This window comes from Grammomys surdaster, unplaced genomic scaffold (genome assembly GCF_004785775.1).
Source record: "Grammomys surdaster isolate TR1022 unplaced genomic scaffold, NIH_TR_1.0 271, whole genome shotgun sequence".
NCBI lineage: Eukaryota > Metazoa > Chordata > Mammalia > Rodentia > Muridae > Grammomys > Grammomys surdaster.
The window spans coordinates 9,438,714-9,464,890 of NW_021604712.1; the positions used below are offsets into that span (position 1 = coordinate 9,438,714).

The 26,177-nt window shown below is 47.0% G+C and overlaps 1 protein-coding gene across 1 annotated transcript in view; it reads right to left on the reverse strand.

Annotated features, from left to right (window-relative positions):
- The window catches only part of Pcsk6 (proprotein convertase subtilisin/kexin type 6), a 183,895-nt gene extending 157,724 nt beyond the window's left edge, over positions 1–26,171 (reverse strand). Inside the window, exon 1 of the mRNA XM_028776685.1 lies at positions 25,946–26,171. The gene's annotated coding sequence lies outside the window, so the exon portion shown is untranslated. The remainder of the gene's footprint in view (positions 1–25,945) is intronic.
- Between the last annotated feature and the right edge of the window lie 6 nt (positions 26,172–26,177).

Here is a 26,177-nt window from a genome sequence, read left to right on the forward strand (position 1 = left end):
TCTCTCTCTCTCTCTCTCTCTCTCTCTCTCTCTCTCTCTCTCTCTCTTCTTCTCCTTCTCCTTCTCCTTCTTCTCCTTCTTCCTCTCTCCCTCAAGCACACACAGAGAGGCATGTATACATGTAGGCAAAACACCAATGCTCATAAAATAAAAGACAAGTTCATCATTTAACAACAACAACAAAAGCATGCTGAAGTGTAGCTCTCCAGAACTGATGGCTTCCGGTGGGGCCTTGGAGGTGCTCCAGTGAGTATATGGGCAACATACAACATAAACTAGATTTGAAGAGGTTTTTTTTTTTCTTCTTCTTCTTCTTCTTTTGAGGCGGGGTAGGAGGGAAGAGAGACCTGAGAGGACTGGAAAATGAGTATAATCGGGGTATATGATGTAAAACTCCCAAATAATCAATTAAAAAAAAATGGTTACATGCACCTGCTGCTCCTCCACAGGATCAGGGTTCAATTCCAAGCACCCACGTGGCAGCTCACAACTGTCTGTAACTCCTGTCTTGGAGATCTGACAACCTCACACAGACATACATTCAGGCAAAAACTCCATTCCATATAAAATAAAAAAAAAAAAAACAAGTATTAAAAACTCAAAAAAAAATACTATTAGAAAAACATTCATTATGTTGGGAAAAAAATCTTAAATTTGGTAAAACAAAAAACAAAAAATCAAAAACACCTCTCTTAGGCTGTTATAAGGCAATCTACTAAAACAGAATAGCAGACAGATGTAGGATCCTCACCTGTGATCCTAACACACAGAGACAGAGACAGAGGTAAGGAGATCTGGGGTTCTAGACATCCTGAGCTACATGTGTTCCAGGCTAGCCTGGGCAACTTCCGACTCAGAAGAAGATAAAACAAACCCCACACCAACAACAAACAGAAAACATTACTCTTCATAGGGAACATATCTGAAACAATCCTTTCAAAATTACAAAGAACGCTCCCTGGCAATCTGGACAGTGAATATAAATGCCTGTTAACCCAGCACTCTGAGCTTGAGATGGGATATCAGCCCAACCTCAGAGCACACAGGGAGACTACTTCCCAAAACAGAACATCCTTGGCGAAAGGAGAAACTGCTCAAGTGGTGACTCTAGGAGAGGCGGATGTTCCTACAAGGGAAAAAAATCAAATCCTTTTCTACAGAGAGCGAAAAAACAGATTTGAGTCAACTGAGTCCTAAGTGTGACACGTAAAAGGGAAACCTGTAGACAGCCACCTGCGAGCAGGCTGGAGGTCCCATCCACCCCTCCTCTCAGTGCACTCTAACCTGCACTCCCTGCATGCTAGTGTTTGGGGGTTTTTTGGTTTGGTGTTTTGTTTGTTTGGATTGGTTTTTTTTTGTTGTTGTTTTGTTTTGTTTTGTTTGTTTGTTTTGTCAAATTTACACAGTATAGAGTCACTGGGAAGACAGAACATCAGCTAAGGAATTGGAATTGTCTCCATCAAACTGGTCTGTGGACGTGTCTGTGAAACATTTTCTTGATTAGTGATTGAAGTAGGAGGGCCAGGTCACTGCAGATGTGTCCACCCCCAGGTGGTCGTGTGTATATATAAAAACAGGCTGAGTAAGGCACGGGGAGCAAGCCAGTCAGCACATGCTCAGTCTCACCTCTGGGTTCCTGCCTTGAGCTCATGCCCTGACTTTCCTTCTTGATGGACCGTAAGCTGGAAGATGAAATAAACCCTTTCTCCCCCAAGTTGCTTTTGGTCACAGTGTTTCTCATAGCAACGGGGAACCAAACTAGGACAGAAAGTGGTACCAGAGAGTGGGGTATTGCTGTGACAGACCTGACTGTGTTGTTTTGAGGGAGACTGTGGACGGAATTTAGAACTTTAGTCTGGAAAAGCTGCTAAGTGCTTAAAGCTATTATAATGGGTGCAGGGGAGACCCCTGTGTTATAGATGCCAGGACCACAGGTTGACTACCAAGGACAGGGGTGGGTGTCATGGGAGCTGGCCTGTGCCTAGGAGTCAAGCTGTGCGTGCTGAAGGCTGCAGAGGTGCACACTGGGAACTGCCCAAACCCTTCAGAAGCAGAAGACTGTGAGTCCCAGATGTCGGACAATGAACATTTGTGCTGCTAAATTTTGGGGTTCACTTTGATTTGACTATAACTGTGCCCTGGTTCTTCCCTCTTGGAAAAAGATATAACTTGCTTTTTATTTTATAGAAGGAAGCCCACAGTCGAGAGACTTTAGATTTTAAAGAGATATTAGATATTTTAAAGAGGCTTTGAACTTTAAAAAAAAAATGACTCTTGTAAAGACACTGGAGCTTTAAAGCTGTACTATTTTATTGTGTGGTGTTAATGAGAGAGCTTAGGGATAAGCAAGAAAGGAAGGGGCAGGATCTAATAGTGATATATTTGTGTGTCAAGTTGACAAGGGGTTATCTGTGCTGGTTAATTTTTTTTTTTTTAATCAATTTGACACAGGTTCCAGTCATCTGGGAAGAAGGACTGTCAACTGAGGAAAACTGCCTTCCATAGACTGGAATATTTTGTGGGGCATTTTCTGGATTAATGACTGTTGAGAGAGGGTTCAGGCTGCTGTGGGTGTGCCACTCCTGGGCAGGGCCCTTAAGTTATATTTAAGAAGCAAGCTGAGAAAGCACAAACAGTATTTCTCCGTGGCACTTGCTTTCGTTCCTGCCTTCAGCTCCTGCCCTTGCTTCCCTTCGCGATGTAAGCTGTAAGCTGAAATAACCCTTTTCTTCCCCAAGATGTTTTTGGTCATGGTGTTCCTCACAGCAATAGAGAACCAAACGAGGACACCCCTCCTTCCCAGGGATGGGAACCCCGCCCATGGCTCCTCTACCCTTCAGCTACAGGATGAACTCTGTGAACCCAGAGGCAAATGAGAAGGCAAGCAAGGCTGGCCTTTGCACTCCCCTGGCCTCTGCCTACAGACCTGCTTCAACATGGTTCCTCTCCCAGACCCCTGCTCGTTCACAAGGGCTGGTCTACCTCATCCTTCCTTCTGGTTCCCATCAACAGCCCCTCTTCACTTCCTTTGGGACCAAGGAATAGAAAGAACCCCATAACAGTCCCTATGTTTTCATCTTTGGAAAATCTCTGCCGACGTTCCTCAAAAGTACTCCAGTAGAGCGTACCTCATCTCTCCAATCAAGATACACACTGACAATGTAACTGTTGCTGAAAGCAAAAACTGAAGATAAATGGGTCTTCACGGTGGGCTTCACATACTCCAGGAACCCTGAGGTAATTATCTGGCTGAGCATGATAAGGATATCCGCAGCCATTTGGATTACATGCAAACCTACAGTATTCTTGATTATACAGGATGATACAACTGTTCACATGGAGTGAGGTACCCAGTTGCAGGACACAGTGTAGCAATACTAGTGATGGTTATGGTTAAAAGGTCAGGTAGACTCTCCTGGTGACACCAGAGAACATTCATATGGGGAAGAAGTTCAAAGCTAAGAACAAGCAAGGAGATGTGCACTTCCAGAGTCAAAGAACCACTGAAATGGCAGGCCTCCATAGGTGGCTCAGGGTCAGGAAGGTGAGGAAGAGCAGGCTGAGGACGTACTGCAGACACTGGCTGTGGCAACGATCTCTGGCCTGTTCCTCAGATGACCTCCCACTCACCATGGGTAACAAAATAGCCTTCTCCACAAAGAGCCTTCCCACAGCTACCCCTGGGGCAGCTGCCTCACAAGGCTGGGACTCTTCTCTCTGGACTCGCCCACCTCTTACCTGCCTGAGCCCATGTTACAAATCAGGTCCTTAGGTTCAGAGACATAGGAACTGCCTCGATTTGTGTACAGGTCTAGGAAGTGTGGGAGACTGTTTTTTTTTTTTTCAACATGAGAATCAGCAATACTACCTAAATACACCTGATGCCAGTCAGCAGGCAGATGTGGCTGTCTTCCTCACGTGTGGCTACTGAAATACGAGGAGGTGTGCAGAGTCTACAAGATCAGCTAGCCTAAGCCCAGAAAGAATAAAAACCAGTATCTGAGGCCAATATGCTGGAAGCCCAAGCGCCCCTTGATGCTCAGAGCATCCAGCCACTGCCCAGCTTACATTCTAAAGCCAGTGAGCTGGAGCAGCACCCAGAGTCTCGGATGGAGCAGCGGAGCCTGAGAAGTTTTATTTCTAGCATTGTCCTAAATGCTGTTGCTGCTGGTCTGGTGGGAGCATGGAGAAATGGGAGTAGTGGAGGGATTCATCATAGGCCATCTGTTAGGCCACCCTGCCCTACACTCCTATGAGAGGATGGGAGGCTGCTCCCCTCCCCAAAGACTTAGAAAAGTGCCCTGGAGAGGGGCAGCAGATGTCGAAGGAGTGTTCCAACATCATTAGATGCCCCACATTCTGTGGGTACAATGGAACTCTGAATGGCAGAGGCTGGTGGCAAACAGACCTGAATGGCTGCCGTACACACAGACTGTGGTGCTACTCACGGTCTCTGACATAGGCAGTTCCTATGTCTCTATTACAGGACCTGGATAATGATCAGGGCTGGAAAAGACAGGCAGGCAGAGCAGTGAGATGCTACTTGGCACAGACTCTGTGCCGTGGTTTCCTTATCTGTTACACGGAAGTGGGAAGAAGTGTTGGTGGCCTTAGAGCCATTCCTCACTGGGTAAGAGTTCGTCAGCCTTGCCTGCTACCATGTTCATCATCATGATGTCTTTATCTCCTTTTCTTGGAAGTGACTGCCCTCAACTTCTGGAATCGCTTGCACTTCTCCCAGGAAGTTTCCCACTCTGCTGGTGTTGGACTCGGGATACAGCTGTCTAGGCATCTGTAAGAGTTTACCCCTCACTAGACGGCAAGTTAGCCCAACACTAAGAGGTAGCTGCCTCTTAGGCATGCACAGGACCTTTCCCTCCCTCTTATGCCCTTTCGGTTTTTCCAATCACCCACAAGACAACACAGAGATACCACCATCACTGTGGTGTAGAGGAAACACCATAGACACAAACCCCACCTGTATTTCCAACCCGTTCTTTACCTCCCTCTTTCATAAAGGCTGTAGAATCCAAAACTCTCGATTTCCCAGACTCCCATGGAGCCAGCATGGCCATATAACATAGCTGTAACCCCTGAGATAGATCCAGGCACACGTCCCTGGGGAGGGTGTCTCTTCTTGATTGAAAAGGAAGCAGCCTTTGCTCTAGTCTCTCAACCCCAAGCCCTGCAGCCTGTCTTGGATCTGGATATCAGACTTCAAAGTGTATGTGTATTATTAGCCCCACACCGCCATAAGGAGTTGCCCACATGAAGAGAGTGGGCAGGGTGGAAAACCGAGGTGCCATTTGGCATACACAAAACAAGATAACCCCTCACAATGTTTAAGTCCTTACCTCTGGTTTTTGCCTCTGAACACATGCCTAGCTACAATTTATCAGTTCTCTGAAACTGGGGACACACGGCTTATGCACTTGGTTAGTGTTTCCCAACAGAATGCAGACTGCCAATGGTGGCTGCTGAGTGGCGGGGTACATCAAACTGCAGCAAATTACTCAGTATTCATTCTAGGCTCTTAATGTCAAAAGACAGGTGGTGACTCCGACACTGCAACACCCTGAATTCTATACTCTTTCAAAATCGAATACGGAATCAGCCCAGGAAATATGTGAGGGAACAGCCAAAGGTGGGACTAGTAAAGGAAAGAACCTCCTAGCCCTCAGCCTGTAGCCACAGTAAGGACAGCTTAGGTATCCCCTGGGGACAATGCTACTCCCCTTGAGGTCAGTGCAGAGAGAGGATGTCAATCAGGAGGACCAGTTCTGTCCCGGGCTCCTCTCCGTGAGGACAGCAGTCACCTTCCAGTCTCCCTCAGTCAGCTGCAGGATTCTGTTCTGTAATGATAACTGCATCATACCTTACGGGTGACTGATTTGACACCCAAGGACAGGAAGTGGCTCGCCAATGGCTGATCAATGTGTAGGCAAGTGTTCAGATCAGATTGAAATCTTCTGTCCATGTTTGCTCAATGGCTCTGTTTGCAAGAGCTGGTCCATGGAGGCGGTCCGGGAAAATGAAAAGCTGGCTTTATGCATCACAGGGAAGGCTAGCTACCATGGGGAGAGCAGGATGAGAGGAAAAGCATCCTTGCTTTTTCATTTCTATGGCTCCTTAGACTTTTGTTTTGTTTTGTTTTGTTTTTCGAGACAGGGTTTCTCTGTGTAGCCCTGGCTGTCCTAGAACTCATTCTATAGACCCGGCTGGCCTCAAACTCAGAAATCCACCTGTCTCTGCCTCCCAAGTGCTGGGACTAAAGGCGTGCGCCACCACTGCCCGGCTCCTTAGACTTTTTCTCATTGGATGAAGTCAGAACTTAGTACAGTCCATCATAAAAGATGCCCAGGGCAAGAAACATGTAGAAGATAAAAATCTAACACCTCTGGGCACACTGTTCTCTGGGGGTGGGGGAGGGGGGAGTGAAAGCAAGTACCTCAGGTAAACAGCAGTGTAGTGAATGGCCACCTGCTGCTAACTGGAGGGCAACAGCCAGACAAGTCACTAGGAGCCTGTGGTCAGCTCTGCAGCCATGGTTCTGTAAGTCACGATTCATGAAGGCTGTCTTAGTCTGGCATAGCTTCCTCGCTCTGTCTCACGTGTTAACAGCTATAATTTTCCTCAATTAAAAAAAAAAAAGACAAAGGTACAGCAATATTCAAACTTTTCCCCTACTGTATTCCCAGAGCTGGAGATGGGAGCCATGGAACTGGACACCATGAGGAGTGCTGTCTCTCTGGTATCCCCAGCTCTCCGCCTCCCCAGCTTTGAATTCCTGCTTTAAAAGCAGTGCTTCCCTAGGGCAATTCCAGTATGCCTAACACTGGGCATACTGGTATGTCAAACTAGGTAGACTGGTATGTCTGGCTCCACTGATGTAGATAACCATCACAAAGATGATGATGATGGTGATGGTGATGATGATGATGATGATGATGCTATTAGCAGCAGAATGGTCACCTGAGGACAGGCACTATTCCAAGCACGTACTTACTGGAAGTGTCGCTAGTTTCCGGTTTTCAGAAGAAAGAATTAAGGTACAGGAAGGGACAGTCACTGTCAGAAGAGAGATTTTTATCACTCATGCCTACATAGATTAGATTTAAAAACACGGCACACGCCTTTAATCCCAGCACTCGGAAGGCAGAGAGAGGCAAGTGAATCTCTATGAGTTTGAGGCCAGCTTGGACTACACAGAGAGTTCCAGACTAGCCACAACTATATCTATCTCAAAAAAAAAAAAACCCTAAAATAATAAAATAAAATTACATTTATTTGTGCACTACTTGCACATGCACAAGCACCTATGTGTAAAAGTCAGAAAACAAATGACTTAAAGAAGTTAGTTGTCTCCTGGAAATTGAACTCAGGTCCCCAAACTCCGTGGCCAGTAGCTTTACTACTAAGCCATCTAGCTGGGCCTACTCATTAAACTTGATTCTGATGAGTTTTACCCCTAAGCACATGTTCTTCAGACTCTACCTCATTCACTGAAAAGTGGTGTCTGACTTCAGCTTGCCTAACACAAGTGGCTGTTTACTTTGTATTAAAGCCCATCAATGCCTTTTGTTAGTGGTCAAAACTCCTTCATTGTGTATGCAGAACAGGAGGCACTGTATTGGCTATTGGGGAAAAAAAATAGCAAATGACAGCTATTTGCATATTTTATATTTAATACATTTTATTTTGCAAATGACTCTTAGAGCACATTAAGTAGTTAATTGGCTTTATTTCCTTTTCAACATTTTATTTGTCTCTATAATGTAATTAGTGCAAACTGTATTTGTTTTCCCCTTGAGTCAGCTTACCACTTTCTCCTTTTCATTATGAAATATTTTATACTTCCTTCCAAGTTTTCTCCTCACCGAGCCCTTATTTTAATTCGCTTTCCTGGTACAAAGTGCTCTAAGATGATTTTATTTCAGAAAAAAAAAAAGAAAAAGTCCCATCTTCCCCTCGGTACGGAGACTCTTCTCATTTTGAGATTCTTCTCATTCTACCGCATTCCCTCGTTTAGTTTAACGTCCTTTCATTTCTATTATGTGTTATGTGTTCCAACTTTTATATCCCTCCGGCGTTCGTTCTAATAGAATTAGGAGAATCTATAAATAAAAGCAGCTTCTTAGAATAATGCTTTCATTCTTCTCCTATGTCCCCGCCCCCACTTCGGAATTTACTAGCAGACCCTATCTGGCAGAGGCTCTGCCCAAGAGGACTAGAGTTGTCTTTGCTGCATCTGATCTGGGGCGCCCCTGGGGAAACGGGCAGGGGTCCAAATTAGGACTCCCATTCAGGACTCTGCACCATGGCGGCTGCCGGTCCTGCCCCTTGATTTCAAAAGAATCAGGGAGGCTGAGAAGTCTTCAGGAAGTCACTAAGTCAGATCACGAAATTAGCGAAAACACGGCAGAGCGGATGGAGAAGATAATTAACAGCGAACAAGCCAAACTGACGCTGCCAGGGGTGTCTGCCGCAGGCTTATCGCTCGCGCACAGGAAGTCCCTATAACTGTAGGATTGGGCTCATTTACATTTTCTGAGACTCTGCCAGCACAGAACTAGCAAGTGAGGGCCTCCAGGAGCTACGCTTGTCCCTTCGGGTGCCAAGGTGGCCTAAACCCTATAGAAGTAAGTGTCCCAAAGTCAGATTCCATTTGCTACTGCCTCGATGATATCATTGGCTCTACTAAATCCCTATAAGGCTTCTAATCTTCATCTGTAAACATAACTTCATGATTGGGAGAGCACCGGCTTTCTCCTCAGGGGACCCCATCCCACCACGCCCTAACTACCTTTTTCTCCTAATATCTTATTATGAAAATTTGCAAACACAGAGCAAAGTTCTGAGAGATAACTGTGCAGCAAACGCCCCACCCCCACCCCAACCACCACTGAAGTCCCCTCAGAGTTCTCTCCCTGAATCCACCCCGCCATTAGCACATTTATTCTTGGTGTACTCACTCGAAAGTAAACCGCCATTATCGGCACACTTCCCCCTTAAACACTTCCACATACACATCCTTATCAAGAGTTCAATATTTACCTAGGGCTTTTTCTTCTCACAGGCAAAATTCACCAGTGAGGACTTGAGCAAACGCTCACTCATGCCACAGTTGGCTGAGATTTAGTCCATTCTATACCTATGTTCTGCAACCTACCGAGACTTTACTCCCACCAAGACATCACTGGGAGCATCTGTGAGCCTCCCCATCCACTGACCCTAAGCTGAGTCCCTCCACTCCACTCCGTTAGTTTTGTCTATTCTAGAGCTTTCTACACATGGAATCATCTAGTTGTGGTACAAGGCCTCTTTAGCTTGGTGTGGTGTTTGTGAGGTCTTTGCTGTTATGCATACCCATTGTCCTTTCCTTTATACTGTTTGTTCTTTGTCCCATTTCTCCACGTCTACTTGCCTATGGATGGTGTCAGCAAATTTACAACTGTGATATAAGTTAAATGGTCCAGGAAACCCCGTAATCCTCTAGGGAAAGAGTAAAAAACAGTACCCCAACATACTGAGAACACTGACTCAGGCAGATTGACGACCGACTCTGAGCAGCCATGCTTACTGGCCTGTTTTCTCTCAAGTGGGCAAACCACAGCACTAGCTTCCCTGGTTGCTAGGAAGGCCTGGTCATGTCATTCATTTCACTGACACAGCCTCTGTTGCTATGAGAGGCTGATGCGGAAATTACACTGGGACCAAGGCTAACACACCACCATGAAAGAGCTTAGGACAAAGATGGCATTTAAAATGGAATAGGTAGTAGGTTTGGCAGAGGAGTATAGTCCTGTTGGCTCTGTCCATTGTCCCTAACAATCCATGTGGCATCACTTTCATGCCCATGATGCACGCAGCAACATGGCCCAACCTGAAGACTTGCAGCCTAATTCATGCAGCCTAACAGAGTTATTCAAATAAAATAAACAAGGCGGCTGGGGGGCCTTGGGGAAAAGATCTCCCAATGGCAGCTCCAGTCACTGGAAATCTGCACGAAGTAGTCTGTGTTCATCCTTTAAGGATGCCATCGTGGCATGGAAACAGGCCAGGGGCTGGAACAGCCATCGGCACAGAACAAGTACAAAGGTACATAAGTTACTAACTTCAGGAAACAGTTGCTGGAAAGTAAAACCGACTTTGACTCATTGGCTTTAGGATGGGATTTTCTACAGCTCTTCCCTGCTGAACTTCTGACACAAGAAAGCAGAAAACCCACCCAGGGCTTCTTGAAAAGGGTCCATGCTCAGGACTTGAGAACAATAGAACATAACAATGGTATGGGTTTGTAATCCCTTAGTTCCCCAGCAGGAGCAACACAACACAGTGACATCGGTTCATCCATATCTACTCCAAGGACTCATCTGGATTTGAAGTTGATTTAACAAGAGACAGAATCAGTCTGGTTTTCTGATGCTCCAGTCATGGCTAGGTATCAAAAAGTAGAGACCTACATCCCTGAGAAATGGGGTGGGAGCAGGTGCTTAGAAGGTTATTATGACAATGTTGTGTACAAGGACACAAACCATTCTGGAAAGAGAGAGCAGCCATTTCCCTAGCAGGCTGGTGGTATGGCTGAATGTCAGGGCACTGGCTTAGCACTGGCTAGCTTGAATGAGGTCCTGGATTCCATCCACAGCACTGCTGAAGTAAAACAATTGTTTAAATGAGGGTCTGAGGGGGTCTTGAACTGGCCGAGTTGTGGACAGAACCTAGTTTAAGACACTGAAATGAACCCAGCTTTCTTGTTTGGGCTAATAGTACCACATCCCAGCAAATGACACATTAGAGGATGTAAAGAAAGGGTGTTAATGAGTTCTTGACAGCAAGACAGAAATAGTTTCTTTTCTATTCCAGAAAAACTGGGCTTTATCACGAAGAATATAAATTGAGGGTTTTGTTTAACTTTTAAAAAATCAACAGCATAAGACAGAGATGTGTGTGAGACCAAGCCCAGTGATGGCTAAGAATGGACTTATTTTTCTGTCAAAAATCTGTTCTCAGACAGACACACCTAAATAAACTCTAACTGAGACACAGGCAGGGATCCAAGGATGTGGGGTCTGACAGAGAACCACAGGCTTCTTCTGTGGCCCTCAGAGGACATGCATAAAGCTAAAACTGTCATAGGAGGGGGACCACAGGGATGCACAGCCTGCCTGCCCCAGTCCATCTCTGTAGCTCAGAACTAGTCAGGCATCAGGCCAGGTTTGGATACACCACACAACTTTACTGAATGAAAGAAAGCAGTAGCTGATAAATACCCCTGCTGTTTAATGCCATCAGATACATGGCAAAGTCTCCACAGATGTATCTATCTATCTGTCTGTCTGTCTGTCTGTCTGTCTGTCAATCTATCATCCATCTTCCTTCTTCCCTCTTTCCTTCCTTCCTTTCTATTTGAGACAGGGTCTCACTGTGTAGTCCCGGCTAGCTGGCCTGGAATTTCACTGGGTGGATCAAGCTGGCCTCAAACTCAAGAGATCCATCTACCTGATTCCTGAGTACTAGGATTAAAGTTACACACTCCATATCAGCTGTCAGAACTTTAAAAAAAAATGTAATTGTGTATCGTGTGTGTGTGTGTGTGTGTGTTTGCATGCATGTGCGCATGCTCGCCCATGTTGTGGATGAGCTCATGGAGGGAGAAATCTGGTGTCAGATCCCTTAGAGCTGAAGTTACAGCTGTTTACAGGATGGCTGGCTGGTGTACATGGGTACTGTGATCTGAACTCTGGTTCTCATAATTGAACAGTAAGTGCAAATTATTTTATTTTATATGCATGAGTGTTTTGACTGCATGTACAACTATGCATACCACTGTGTCCCTGGGGCCTGTGGAGGCCAGAAGGGACATTGGATCCTATGGCACTGTAGTTACAGATAATTGTGAGTTGCCATGTGGGTGCTAGGAATCGAACCAACTCCTCTGGAAAGCAGTCAGTGCTCTGAACTTCTGAACCATCTCTCCAACCTCCACTAAACCCCTACCCCCCTTCTGAACTTTTCTCTCTCTAACCTTGCTCTAACCTAGCTGCTTTTTTTTCCTGCCTATCCCTCCCCCAGCCCATTCCCCACCTACTCTGCTCTGTGCTTGGGATGAGTGAGCCCTCCAGACAGCATCTCCTGAACACTGGGAAGCACCACCAGGGAAGGCTCTGCTAACTGCATGCCCACTCCACCCTACTGTCTCACCACTCCCTACCCTCACCCCTCCACTACTCCCTCTAGTTGTTCCCTAAGCACCCTTGCCTGAGAGTCTCTCTACTTTACAGTGAGTTGCTTCCAAATGAGATGCTGAGTGAGATATTGCCCAAACACCACCTCCTGCCTGTTCCTCTGTCCAAGAAAACCTCGGATGTTACTAGTCACAAAGCCTTCCCAGGGAACAAGGTCCTGCTCTTTGCTGCTGCCCAAAGCAGCACCTGGGTGTTCCTCTTCAGTGGTTAAATTCCTGTTGGCTGTAGACAGGGATCTAGGCCTGTTTATCCCTGAAATACACAAAGGGCGGGCCCAATGCCTCACAAACAAACCGTTCTACTTCAAAACACGACCACTGATCTAGGTTCAAAAAAATTGCTGAAGTGTTCTTTAAAAAAGAAAGAAAAAAAAAAAAACAGGAATGGATCCTCAAACTACATAGAGTACACCTACAAATTATTCAGACAAAACTGGGCAAAGAATAAAAATAAGCAATTCAGAGAAAAATGAAATGATGACTAGCTATATAAAGGGATGTTTGACTTTAGCTGTAATTACAAAGAAAGCCAATGGCCTTAACCTTGTATAGTAGTAGAGTTAGTATGTACAATAAGAAACCACCTTCACCCCAAAATGGTAACAATGACCTCCTCACACTCTTCTGGAGAGTGTCAACCATCATCTACCTGCCTAGGGAACTACCCAATGCCCAACCATCTGTAACATGGACACACCTATAACACATGGCCTCACTCTCTGGAGCCAGGCCACCTTGGTCAAACCCTTGGCAACATTTACAAGCTGTGAAGCCATGGACCAACCTTCTCATGTATAAGAAGGGAATAATGGCACCCGTCTCATAGGCTTTTGAAGAATATAAGTGAGTCAGTACAAGGAAAAACAGGTAGAAAATCACCTGTGGTGTAGCCAGGACCAGACAAATGTCTTGACTCTCACTGATTGTTATATTTGTTCTTGCTGTTATGTATCCCATGAAAAAGTCTCATGTATGCACCCATAGAGGAATGGATAAGAAGGATTAGGGTAGCATGCAGGTAAGGCAAACAAACACCCATAGGCAAATAGTGCAACAATTTGGAGTGCTTTAAGTCACAGCCATAAAGATGACATAAAGCTACTTACACTACCAAGAAAGTGGGCAGCTCTCTATGTACTGTCAAGGATGGACTTCCAGGGTGGTTAAGATAGCTAGGTATTAAAAAAAAAAAGTTGAGCTGGATCCAAGTCCAATGTTGTGTATGTGCACATGATCATATTTGTCTTTTAAAGATACGAACAGAAACACAGACTGAGGTGTGAGCAGTGGTGATATCAGGAGGTGGGGACAACTGGGATGAGTTCTGCAAGGGCATTGGTGATTTTATTTTTTCTCTCTTTATACAAATGCACTGTTTGAACTCTGTGGTGGAAAATCACTATAGAAGATATAACTAAGTTTTTTTTTCAGTGTTGGGGATTGAACCCAGGGCCTAGTACATGGTAGGCAAGTCCTCTGCCACTGAGCTATCTCCAGTCCTGTGGTTTTTCAAAACAAATCTATAATTCAATTTTTTTTTATTTTATACATATGGGTGTTTTGTCTGCATGTATGGCTGTGTACCACATACATGCCTAGAACCTGCAAAGATCAGAATTGGGCATCAGACCTCCTGGAACTAGAATTACAGATGGTTGTCACCTCCCATGTGGGAGCTGGGAATCACTCTGGAAGAGCCTCCAGTGCTCTTAACCACTGAGCCACCTCTCTAGCTCCCCATAATTTTTTTAAAGTCATTAAAAAAAATTCTCACAGTATCCTCAGGGATTAAATTAAACAAACATTTATAAGTTCTACAAGGACAGAAAAGTAGGACAGGTCACCATCAAGAGAGGTGTGAACAGGTCAGTGGGGACAGGGAAGCCATAGAGCCACCTCGCCACAAGATCCTGTCCTCCCAAACTAAGCACATCCTAACACAAAGAATCCCTTGACCTAAATGTCGTGGAAATACTACATAAATTATCTGCCAGCCATACAATGACATACCAGCCATTAGAAATGACAACGGAGAATAGTCATTAACTTAGAAGGGATACGTTTTGAAACTACATTTATATAAGTCTATTTATATAAGTCATTTGTGCATATGAGTGTGTGTGCACATATATTAGCACAAGTATGTGTGCACATGAACACATAGTTATAAACACAACAAAAAGGGGGCCGGAAGAGGCTCGATAGTAAAGCATTTGCTGTGTCAACGTGAGGACATGGGTTTGGATCCTCAGATCCCACCTAAGGCTGGACACAGTAGCACACATCTTAAGATCAGTATTCCTACAGAGACATGGAGGGTGGAGATAGGAGAGTACTGAATGTTCATGGGCCAGCTATTCTGGCATTCATAATGGACAACAAGAGATCTGATCTCAAACACGGTGGAACCGACAGTTGAAGTTGACCTCTGACCTCACGTGCCCCACGGCACGCAGATCCACATCCACACACATACCCACACGGAAAGATTAAAGAACAAAAAGAAGACAAAAGGATATGCTCCAAATACAAACCGTCACCCTCTTTGGAGAGTGGAACTCTAGATGGTTACTGTAGTTTTCTGTTTCCAGTCTTTTCCTGTATTTAAATGCTTATGTTATTGACTGCATTGGATTGTTGCAACAGATCAAGACCACAAGGCTTTGCAAGGTGAGGGTGGCTTCACTGTGTCTCCTTCAGTGCAGCCCTGGGTTCTGTAAGGCTTTTCTTCACCTCTCACTAGGTTCTACTTTCTGACTCTGATACTTAGTGCCATCTTGGTGGGAACACAGAGGGATGTTAGGCTGGAGAAGGTATAGACTAGATTAGAAAAGGTATACACTAGGCTGGGGAGAGTATACATGGAAGAGTATACACTAGGCTGAGAAAGATGCACTCTAGGCTGGGGAGGATATACATTAGGCTGAAGAGAGTGTACAAGAAAGCTTCCCTGCCCTTGAAAGCCTTGGATCCAATGTAAAAACTGCCGTTCTGGGGCTGGGCTGTGGCTCAGTGGTAGAGTGCTTGCCTAGCATGTGTAAGGCCCAGGGGTTTGATCCTAGGCAGTGCAGGTCTGCCTTCATTCTTGCATAGATAAGCCTTTGATGCAAGCTCTCGGCCAGAGGCCTGATAAGAAGGGAGGATCCCAAGTACAAAGCACCCTCACTTAGCAGGGCCACAAAGGCACCTTCCCAGGGCACCGCCCTTCCTCTGGAACCTTCCTGCCTGGACTGCAACCCTCTGCTCTCAGCTGGTTGGAAAACCTGACTCAAGCCCCCACTGGCTCATACATTCTCTTTGTACCTTTCCTAACAAGGCTGGCACTGCCAGGGTAGGGCCTCCACATCAGGCTGCCAAGCTGTTGAGCTGGCATCCACCAAGATGTAGTAATTTACTCAACCTCTCTGGAGGTCAGTTTGCTCATCTGTCTAGTGAAGTTAATACCAGGAGTCTAGGACCAGCTAAAAGCTGGATGGTGACAGTCAAGGCGGGAGTGGCACCCACTGATTAAGTTGCCAGACAATTAAAATCAGTCATACCTGAGACACAGTACGGTCAGGATCCGGACTGTCACTTCAAAGACTAAGACTTTCACTAAAGACCGAGGCTTAGGGGCAGGCCAGATTCTTTCTATGACATTCTTCCTGCCCTCCGTTATTCCTTCTACCACCACTTCCTGGTCCTGTCGCATTCTTCCTGTTCTTTGTTCACTTAGGAGCAAAGGGTTCACCCTTACTTTGAGAAACGGACTCTGGACACTGCCAGATATATCGGCTCTGTCCCTTGAACTTGATTTTTAAGTTCCTGCAGGTAACCCTGAACTTGTGGAACAAGATCCAGTCCTGGAGAACAAGCCACCCAACAGCAAGGTACCAAGAGATGTCACTGGATAGAAACCCATACATGTCCTCGACAGTTGACAAACCTGGAAGCCAATAGAAGCTATGACAATAAAGTTAGTATTTTCTCTCATTCACACTGATCCCGGAATTAAAAAAAAAAAAAAAAAAAAGCAAAGGTTTCATGTTTACCGAGCCTTCTATATGTCAGGAAGCAGGATAGGTCCCAAGGAGGCAGAGATACTACTAAGATACTACTACACCATGCTGTAGTCCAGGGAGAAGATGGACGCTCCATGGAGCTCTGGGCAGACAGTGTTCAACCAACCCTATTAGCAGTAGACAGGTTGAGGTTCTCTGGGTAGATCACATGGAGATAGATTGTGAGCAATAACAAACAGCAGAGGTAAGGGAAGAACATGGGTAAAGTTTCCAGAACATCAAAGTTCTGGCACTGCTGGAGCGAGGAGCTAGGCTGGAGGATGCGCGGGAGGCAGATGGGACCCCTCACAGGGGCTGTGGGCCATACTACACGGAGCCTCTGACGCTTTGAAAGTAGAGAAGGGAGAACGTGAGACTTTCTGGTTGGTGGTGGAGATCAAGGCTGAGAAGGAGTCAGGGAAGGCAACCAGGCAGATGCTGGATGCTAGCAGAGCATAGACATGGGGCTGGCTTGGGCTGTGGCTACTTGCTTGTGGGTAGGGCGTGAGAGGTAACTGGAGGCAGACTGGCAGGGATTGTACCTAGTGGCTGCCAATACCAGGGAAGAGAAAAATCCAAGGAGATACCCTAGTTTCTGTCCTGAAGTGTAGGGAAAGGGACAAGGTGGATGAAGGGTGCCTCACCAGAATGATGACTGGGAACCAAAGGGAGAAAATTTGGAAATCCGGGTTCTTAAAACACAGGGAATTTGTTTATCCTGTGGCAGGAGTGGCCTGGCTGGCCACTGAGAAGTTGGCCCTAGTCGACAAGAGCTCTGTGACTGCTGCTGATGGCCAATGGCAGAAATTCAAGAGTCTTCATGAGGGTCCAAGACTGACAGTGATGGTCCCTTCCTGGCCCAGTTCAGGAGGGGATATGCGTAGCACACCACTGCAGGGCAACAAATCTGGCTGGACCTCAGGGTACTGCAGGGCCCTGCGGGGTGCGGCTTGTTTGTGCCCAAGCGGCCAAAGGGGAGACAATGAGACTATTTCTTCCCCTCTGCGGTGCCACCATCTCGACACTGAGGGCATTGATGGACTGGTTACTATGGGAACCCAAGGCTGCTGATCCCATCCCACGGAGTGTGAGGCTCCCAACAGCTGATGGCTATTCATCCTGGTTCCCTGCAGGACCAGACGGAGGCCTTGCACCCATCACTGTCTTCAGAATCCTCAAAGCAGAGGCACTAGTACACCAGGAAGATGCAGGATTCAGAGGAATGATGAGATGGGAGGCAGGAATGGCGGGACCCCAGGCACTGCCAGGGCACATGGGGCTCTCAGCACAGTGTGGAGCTGACCTGGCCCAGAAGCAAAGAGCAGTGTCACAGGAGGGTGTCCTCATGCATATGCACACACAGGGCTTAGTGAATTTGAAAAACACGGGATTAAAATTTAAAAAGCAGTAGGGAGAGATGTTCAATAACAGAAGGGCTAGGGCCTGGCTTCCTCCAGCCTCAAGGCTCACAACCTGTATAGAACTGGCTTAAATGAGCACACGTCCATGCTCTGCCCCGTGAGGCTTCTCAGTCATAGACTCAAAAGTGACCTCGGAGGAAGAACAGCCAGGGGACCAACTGCAGACTTACCAGAAAGCCCGGAGCCTAAGTGGCAGACAAGCCAGCAGGCCATAAATATCAGAGACGATGACAGTGATGAAGAGTCCAGAAGACAGATATGTTCTCTGGGCTGGGGCACTCAGGGGAGAGCTGCTGAGAGTGGAGCCAAGCTGAGGAAGATGAGGTCCACTCTGGGCTGACCAGGGGAACATAAGGAAGCCCAGGGGAAGCCTGAGAATGAAGAAGGGGGTTTGGAGGTATACAGTTGGAACTGGGTGGGAGCCGGTGGTGGGGCAGAGGTACTGCAGTAGCCTGGTGGGCAGGCAAGTGAGCTAGGGGGACTTGGCCTGTGCTACACAGTGGCAGGAGGAGCAGGGGACCTCAGAGCCAGCCAGTTGGCAATGATAAGGGGCTAGTTAGAGAACAGGTGTAAGAAACTGGAGCCGGACGCATCTTCCAGGCCTCTAGTTCAGGCACTGGAGTGGAAGGTCCCTGTAAGAAACAGGGACACAAGAGGGTGAGTTTTACAGCTAAGTGTGTCCAGGTGATAACATATAGTTAGTATCTGAGTATAGTGCCTTAGGGCTGGAAGGACTAAGTTTAGGGTTTGTTTTTTTTTTTTTTTTTTTTTAAATACACAGAGAGATGTAAGTTTCAATGCTAAGGAGAAACCCACTGTCCTAGAGAGGACAACATGCCACAAAGCACAGTGACAGGAGGGGAAACACTGACTGTGGCTTCATTAGTCAATCAATTGTTTATTTCATCAGGAACAGGAAGGCTTTCAGTGAGAGGGTGACTTGCCCGTTGACTGAGAAGTGGGGACAGGGTCACCTGCCAAAGGTGACAAAAGTAAAAAGTCAGCCACTGAGTATGAGTTTGGGCCTGGGTCTGTCAATTAAGGGTTTGTCAGACTCTAATTGGACCAAATATCTCATGGCCAGTAGGTGACATCTCCCAACAGAGCTGGCGTAAGGGTCCCCAAGCCAGGGCACCCACACAAGAAACACTAGTCAGCATGAGGACATGCCAGGGCTTCTCATCACCCAAGGTCACAGCACAGCCTTGACAGCCAGGAGGGAGACAGGCACGGGGAACAGGTGCATGGAAGTTCTCCTGTGTCTGGGTCCTGGGAGGACTTGGGCTAGGCTGAGGAGGGCTCAAAAATTATTTTAAACAAAAAAGTCTGTGCAGAGGCTCCAAGACCCAAACAAGCTTGGGATGTTGCCAGGACAGCAGGGCATTGCTAGACCCCGGAAAACAGTATCCGACCAGCTGCTGTGTGGCCCACTGTGGCCACCCAAAATGCAAAGGCACACTGAGGTCTCCATGTCTGCAGGCTACTGCTGTGTTTCTGATGTGCCCCCCGGCACAGTTCCAGTGGGCTGGTCAGCTGGCTAGCCATTCAGGCCTCATTCCATGTCTGTCTTTGGACGCTGCCACTCAGGGCCTTCCTGTCCTACACACTCTAGCCAGATCAGCTGTAGTCACTGCTCTCCACCTCAGTCCCAGTGAGTCAAAGGGCAAGCTAGTCAATCAAAGCCCTGTCCACTTTAAGCATCTGAGTACAGATGCCCACTGAGACAGTTCGACGCAAGCCTCAAAATGACCATCTTGTCTGGGTCCCCAGTGCATATCCAAGAGCTCTCCCTGGCCAGCTGTGCATAACAGGAAGACAGCCTCTGACCAAAAAGTAGTCCTTAAGAACTAGGTCACAAATGATTGGCACTTTGGGTTTCGCCTTGTTCCCATCAAGCCCCCAGTGCTTCAGCTGGAACAAGTTCTGGCTCACTACTCTAACACCTGGTTAAGACCTCAGCTGGCTCTTCCTTGTGAGAACAAGCTGTCCACAGCGCAACAGTTTTCCTCTGCTGACAAATGGATTCCACAGGCTTACCTGAAATTCTAGGCCAGGGATGGCCTGCTCGCCAGCTATTTTAAGGACGACTATTTAGGGCAAGTTCAAAATCATTTAAGGCTCTTAGATCTTTTAGGGCCCTGGCAGCCAGCCTGCTCTTTTATGTTCAAACTTAGAACTAACAAATTAGCTCAATACCCCAGGCAAAGCAAAAACACAAGGGAAGTACGGTGTCAGAGTGCCACCCTCCAGATAAACATCGCCTCCAAGAGCTGCAGATCCCTAGCAGAGTGTGCGCACGATTGTGTTTCGTGCCCAGCCAGTAAACAACTCGCCTTGTCTAGGAATCATCAGTATCAAAGGTAAAGGTGTACAGGGGCAGGAATGAGGGCCCTTCCACCAAGAAAGAAAAAGAAGAAAGGAGTGTGGTAGATGGCAATGGCTGGGAGTCAGAGTACTCGGTATTTGGTGCCGCTCTGTCCAAACAGCCTGTGGTCTATGGCCAGGCCTTCTGTTCACTAAGTCACTAATTCCTTGACAAGCGGATAGCCCCTTCTTGGAGATTTTAAAGCAGGGGCTTCTTAACCCAGGCCCAAAGGCACCTTGGGTACCCGTGGATGTGTTCCAGGACACTGTGGCATGTGTTTTTTCTCCCTTTAACATTTTATGTGTGGATGTATATGTGGGCATGGATGCATGTACGTATGCATGCAACAGGCACACATGCAGAATCGTATGTAATGTATTCTGACATTTTGAAGAAAATGTGAAATGCCTGAATACAATTCATACATAAGCCAGATACGTTTCTTTTAGTGCAGGTGTTCTTCACTACCCACAGGAGAAGGTTCTAGAACCTCCACAGATGCCACAAACAAGGATGTTCGCCTCCCTATACAAATGACAGGGTATTGGTAAAGAACATCCTCCCTCACACTCTGTATCATCACTAGATTACTTATGACACCTAATCCCATGTGGGCATGGAGTTGCTCAATATTGCTCAGGGAAGAATAAAAGTACAATGTCCATGTCTAAAACAGAAGCATTGCTTCCTGAGAAGTTTAACCCAGTATGGTCACAGAGGACATATTATGTACCTTGAGAATTAGTAAAGGTGGCTGGAGAGATCCCTCAGCAATTAAGAGTACTGCTTGCTTTTTTGGAGGACCAGGGTTCAGGTCCCAGCACCCACAAGTGGTTCAAACACCTGTAACTCCAGTTCCAGGGGATCAGACACCCTCCTTCTGACCTCCACAGGCACCATGCACACATGTGTTGTACATGCATACATGCAGGCAAAACACTCACAAACAGAAAATAAAACAAAGAAATGTTTTTTTTTTCCAAAGGGGAGGGGGTTTACTCAGGGCAGAGGGCAAAGATGGGGAAAGAAACGGGAGAAGATGGCTGAGAAAGAGGAGAGAGAGAGGAGAGAAGTGGAGGCCAGCCATGACCACGTGGAGAGAGGGGAAAGGGAAGGGGGGAGAGGCGAAGGGACAGAGAGAAGCTAGAGGCAAGAGAGCAAGAGAACAAGAGAGTACGAAGAAATTTTTAAAAATTAAAAAAAAAAAAATTAAGGAAGCTGTAATTCTTCCCCTTCCTAGAAGCTACTACAAACTAAAATTTAAAGGAGATCCTTGCAGCCTAGGCTTCTAAATTTTTGCTATATGTATGCTCGCCCATCAATAATATGATATGGTTTGTTTTTAAAGGCTCACATGAATATTGTACCTCTGAAGCTGCCTTTTAAAACCCAGTGCTTATTGAACTATGCACATACATATCTTCTTCATGTCTGTAACCACTGTCTAAAATGTCATGGTGTGAGTCTTCTGGCTCACCTTTTCACTTCTCCTCTGGTGGATGTTTAAGCTGCTTTTCCCTTCTTTTATGAAATACGTCTCAGTGGGCAATCTCCTCTGAGCCTCCTTATTCATACAGCAAGTTTCTCGGGTTACAAGCCTTTGTGATACAGTAGCTGGTGCAGCCTGTCTCACTGTAGCACCAAAATGCTCTGTAAAGTAGGTGCCAATTTCAACCAGTACCAACAAGAGGTCTCTGGGCTCCACATCCCTGCCAACACTTGACACTGACACTGTCTGGGGTTTGCCAATCAGATAGGTATGAAATGGTGTCTCCGCTGTGGCCTTAGGGCAGCTCCCAGCCAGGCTAAGCATCTTCTCTTTATTGGCCATTCGGTTTCCTCTGTTCACATATGTTTCTGCTTTTCTCCTGGGCATTTATCTGTTTTCTCATTCATTTGTTTAATTTTTGTTATCTTCTCTAGCTATTTTTCCTAGTCTACTGCTTTCTTAATATTCTTAGTACAGAATTTCTTAATATTCTTTGTACAGAATTTTTATTTTGATGTGCCAATCTCTTCCTTTTGCAATAGTTTTTTATTTATGGCCTTAGTATTTACTAAAAATTTTAATCAAAAATAAGAGGTCAGACTGAGAGAAACCTCAGACTACCAGAATGAGAAGCAAAATCTACAGGCAGGCATGTCAAGAGAGCCAGAGTGCTGAACTGGAGGCTAGCGGCTACTTCTTTAGATTTCTAGACCAAGAATTTTAAAATAGCTACTACTGTCCCATTTGAAAATCCCAAATTCAAATCTATTTTCTTTAAGACATCCCCTCCTTTCCTGGCGCTATAAGAGTAGGCCATTCTACTTTTCTAAGGGTCTTATAAGCAGTCAGATCTTTAATCCTGTCTAGAATTTAACATATGTACTGTGTGGGCTAAGAGTCTAATTGTTTCTCCATGTGGACAGTCAGTTCTTCCAGAACCACTTATTAACTAAATGGCCCATCTTTCCTCATCCATCTGTAGCTCCTCAGTTGGCATGCACGGCTCCCACGCACCCTTGGCTCTGAGTCCATTCCACGGATGGGTGGAACCATCCCTGGGCCAGTGCCAGCCTGCTGTGATCCCAACGCCCTCCTTGCTCTTTCCCAGACTTGTCTGAGAGATTCTTGGACCTCACTATACCCTATAGCTCATTTGTGGATTCCACAGATAGTTCAATCCCATGAGGATTTATGAGATTTCAGTGAATTAATAGAGTCACGGGGGGGGGTGCAAAAAGTTTTTTGGGGGGACTGTGGGTGTGGTCCAACGGTAAACACAGCATCAACACTATCTGTTCTTTGCACCCCCCAAAACGAAAACACTTTACCATTTTCCCATTCATTCTCCCCCTTAAATGACTCATCCCTAAGTATCTTACAGCTTTGATGCTGAAATGAACTACAGTTCCTCTTCTGTCTGCTGAGTACACACTTGTGGTGAGTTCTCCGGCAGCCGGCTCAACTCTCATGAGTTCTCACGACTAATCTCTAGGTTCCCTTCCTCAGCCATATAGTTATAACAACTGCCAATGACAGTATTTGACCCTTCCTAATTTTTACTTTTGAAAACTGTTTCATTTACTTACTTTGTGTGTGTTCAGATGTGCACACACGTGTGTGCCCCAGCATACATGTGGAAATCAGAGGACAACTTTGGGAGCTGGTCCTCTCCTTCCACCACGTGGGTCCCACGAATTGCGTTCGGGTCATGAGACTTGGCAGCAACCTCCTTACTCACTGAGCCATCTCACTGGCCCATGACTTTTATCTCTTGAAAAAAACAAAACAAAAAAAAAAAAAAACAAAAAAAACAAAAAAAACCAAACTTGTTGCATTATCTGGAATGATGCCTAAGAGAAGGAAATGGTGGCTAGCTTGTCTTTATCAGATGCATATTTTTTAATAAAAAAGGACAGAAAGAACCTGTATCAGACTGAAAGAGATCCATAACTTGAAAAAGGTCAATAATCGATGCCCTGAGTTACCTGTGGATCATGTTAAATAAATCAAGTCAGGTTATCAATTGCATGAAAAAAACGAAACAGTCAATCAAGAATGTCAGAGCACAGCCAGAAAGGCGGACAAGAAAGCCGAGGCTGTGACTCAGGCAGGTACAGAACAGAGCTCTAATTGCCCATTAAGGGTTTAGAAGAAAGAGTCACACAAAGGCGAGAAGGCAGCAAGAGACAAAGCAGTTATCGTAATGGCAGGGGTGACACATGGTTACCGTGTGAACACAAACAGCTCCCTCCCTTGACCCCTCCATCCCCAGTTACTCATCTATAAAGGAAAAAAAAAACACTAAAAACATCTACATCTTATTTTTGAGTCACAAATTCTCCTGCTTGAAAATGGCAGTAAGGTTTTTAAAGAGTTCTTACCGAGTAGGTAGAGGTTGGAAAGCTCCAGGCCTTTTCCACATTAGCCGCACTTAAAGGCGGGGAAAGAAAGCTGGTTTGGGAATAAAGAGTAATAAGGCTTTCCTTGGAGACAGCTCCTACCCTCAAACCAGTCATCTCTCAGATGTGATGTCCCCATCGAATCCCTCCCAGAACAAGGCCTACCAAGCTGAGTGACAGACTATGTGGAATCTGACCGCACTGTTCAGAGAGACCTTTGGGGCCACTCAAGAACATCACTACAAGCCTAAAAACCCTATTCACCCACAGGCAAAACCAGGAGCACAAACCTTGCTCCTAAGCAACTCAGTAAGATACAGTATATTTAAAGGCTAGCACATCCAGGAGATGAGCAAGGATGTCAAAGGGAGAACTAACTATGTGCTGGAGAGCTGAGTTCTTCTTCACCTCCTCTCTCTTCACTTAATTACAGGGACCCAAATCCCAGGCACTTTGTAATTTACCACCCAGTTTAAGAATTACTTTTAGTTGAGACAAATTGCTGGGCCGCCTGGACAGAGCAAGGAAGAGCGGCAGGAGCTGGGAGTCCTAATCAAACAGGAGAGCTTTCTTCAGCCCAGACAAGCAGCCCTGGAGCTTTGACAGCTAGAGAGAGCAGCGAAGCCAGGGCCACCAAAAGGCAAAATCTTAGCTCTTCGGGTGTTTGAAGACACAAAAGCTGATTATTTTCTTTTGGATAAACTCTGACCTGGAACTTCACAGAACAGAATTGCCCCTTCCAGGAGGTCTTCTACCTCAGATCAAGTGTGGAAGAAATGTCATTTTGAACATGACCAAGCACACGTTGCTGGCTTCTGTCACAGATAATGATGAAACTAAATTTAACACTGCCTGCGACTGCAGTTTGAGTTGTAAGGCCACGCTCCCTTTATTTCATTTGATTCTCAGACTGTGTAGTTTGTGGATCTGTGAAGGTGCTGAGAGCTCTCCTGGTGGGACTGCACATTTGAGCCTGTGAGGCCTCTCCACGGACCACAAATCAGATCAACCCGCCCCATTGCCCCTCTACAGGGCTGCAATAAGAAAAGGCATCCTGTGTTGGCAGTCCTTGGGAGCTGCGCGGGCTTAGGGCCCTATCTTGGCTTCTTAGTACTAAATGACCTGTCAGCTTAAACCACCAGGGATGACAGAAAGGGCATTCTGTGACTAGCACCTTGGTTCTGAACAATACTCGGTTATCTCAACAACCTCAGGCAGTACAAAGTCACTACCCCTACGGATGAGCAAGTCAAGAAGAGACATGTCCAAGGTCATGCAGCTAGTGGGCAGACAGCTGCCTTTCCAGCTGCATCCAGAGCCCAAAGCAAAGCAATCCGTGTCTTTGCCTAGAGAGGTTTTAAGTGCAGAGTTCAGCCTACAACCAACCCGCAGCTTCTGGGTCCTGCTTGCTCCCTGACCCAAACCTGACTTCTGGGCACAGGCACCGGCGCGCCACGCAGAGGGAAAGCCAGTCCCTGAGTTGCCCGGGTCACGCTCACGTCGCCCAACCAGCGCCTGACTGCCTTGGCGCGCGCACCGGAGCCCAGAGCCCCGGGCGACCCGTCGAGGGCAGTGTGGCCCCAGAGACGGAGCTAGGGCTCGGAGGCAATGGGGAATCGGGTAGATGCTGAGGATGGCGCGGGTGGGCAGAGCGCAGCGACCCCTTAGGCGCCCACTCGAGCGCGGCTGGGCAGGTGTAGGCGCCCGACCTGGGCTTCCGAGACCACACTTCCCGAGTGCGAATGCTCGGCGACACCGCCTGGGGACCCACGGCCTCGGGTCCTCCAGGGTGACTGTCCGTGCAAGCCACCATTTCCTCCCCGCCGAGTGTCCCACGGCACTCCCAACGTGTCTCCGCCGTCCCCAGCCGTGCGGGCCGCCTTCCCACGCGGCGCTGCTGGCCGAGGGCTTGGCAAGGCGCCCCCTCGCGCGTGGCCGCCGGCGGCCGGGAAAGTTTGGGGCCCGCGGGGCCGGCAGTACTCACCTGGCCCAAGTTGAGGTAGCCGTGCGCCGCAGCCACGCGGTCCGCCGCACCGGGGCCGCCTAGCACTTGCACTGCCCAGTGGTTGGTGTAGACGGGGCGCGGCGGCGGCAGCGCGGAGCAGGCGGCGGGCAGCGCGAACAGAAGCAGCCAACGCCAGGGGCGCGGCGCGAGCGGAGGGAGCCCGTGCCGGCCGGCGGCCCCTGCGCCCCGCGCGACATCGGCGGCCCGGGAC